Source organism: Austrofundulus limnaeus, unplaced genomic scaffold (assembly GCF_001266775.1).
Source record: "Austrofundulus limnaeus strain Quisiro unplaced genomic scaffold, Austrofundulus_limnaeus-1.0 Scaffold3123, whole genome shotgun sequence".
Taxonomy (NCBI): domain Eukaryota; kingdom Metazoa; phylum Chordata; class Actinopteri; order Cyprinodontiformes; family Rivulidae; genus Austrofundulus; species Austrofundulus limnaeus.
Window position 1 is genome coordinate 4785 of NW_013955525.1, and position 1207 is coordinate 5991.

Consider the following 1207-nt stretch of genomic DNA (forward strand, 5'->3'; position numbering starts at 1 on the left):
GCTATAACAGGTTTGGACCTTTCTGCAGGAGAGGAACTAGATCTGCTTGTACGTTACCTCGGTAAGAACTCATCGAGACAAGTCAAACAAATGAAAGCTGTCAACATTAGATGTCCTGAAGCTGGTTTAGCCATGGCTTGGGACATGCTCGAAGAAGTCTATGGCTCTCCAGAAGCTGTAGAACAAGCACTCTTTCAAAAGGTAGAGAGCTTCCCCAAAATCACCCCCAGAGAGCCTTTCAAACTCCGAGACTTAGCTGACCTAATGTTGGAGCTTGAAGCAGCTAAGCTTGATGGATATTTACCAGGCTTGTCTTACTTGGACACATCCAGGGGAATTCAACCAATAGTTGACAAGTTACCTTACAATCTGCAAGAGAAATGGATGACATACGGCTCAAAGTATAAACGTGATCACGGCATCAGTTTTCCGCCTTTCACTGTGTTTGCTAACTTCATTCGCACTGAGGCCAAAACGCGAACTGACCCAAGCTTCACCTTCCACAGCTCAAACCAGTTACCTGAGAGAAAACAAATGCCAGAAAGGTTTTCTAAATTGCCCATATCTGTCCACAAAACTCAAGTACAAGACAAAACAGAAAATAAGGAAAAAATCACAAGTACAGTAAACCCCAACAAACAGTGTCCAATACACAACAAACCCCACCCGTTAAAACGCTGCAGAGGATTCAGAGAGAAACCTTTGGAAGAACGAAAACAGATAATCAAAAGGTTTAACATCTGTTTCCGCTGCTGCTCATCTACAGATCATTTCGCCAAGAACTGTACAACAGACATCACTTGCACGGAGTGTGACAGCAATAATCACATTTCTGCCCTCCATCCAGGTCCAGCACCACAGGAATCTAAAACGCCGCCTCCCCCACAGCACGGTGGGGAGAACAGCAAAGCGGATGTCCAAGAAGTCACCTCTCGGTGTACTGAGGTGTGCGGAGAAGGGGTGAGCGCCAGAGAATGTTCCAAAATCATACTCGTCAATGTGTATCCTGCTGGCCACAAAGAACAAACAAAGAGAATGTATGCAATCTTGGACGAACAGAGCAACCGTTCCCTTGCACGTTCACAGTTCTTCGAGTTGTTTCGGATCCAAGGAGCAAGTTATCCCTACACATTGAAGACGTGTGCAGGGCTCACAGGAGTTTCAGGAAGAAGAGCTGGTGGCTTCATAGTGGAGTCAATAAATGAAC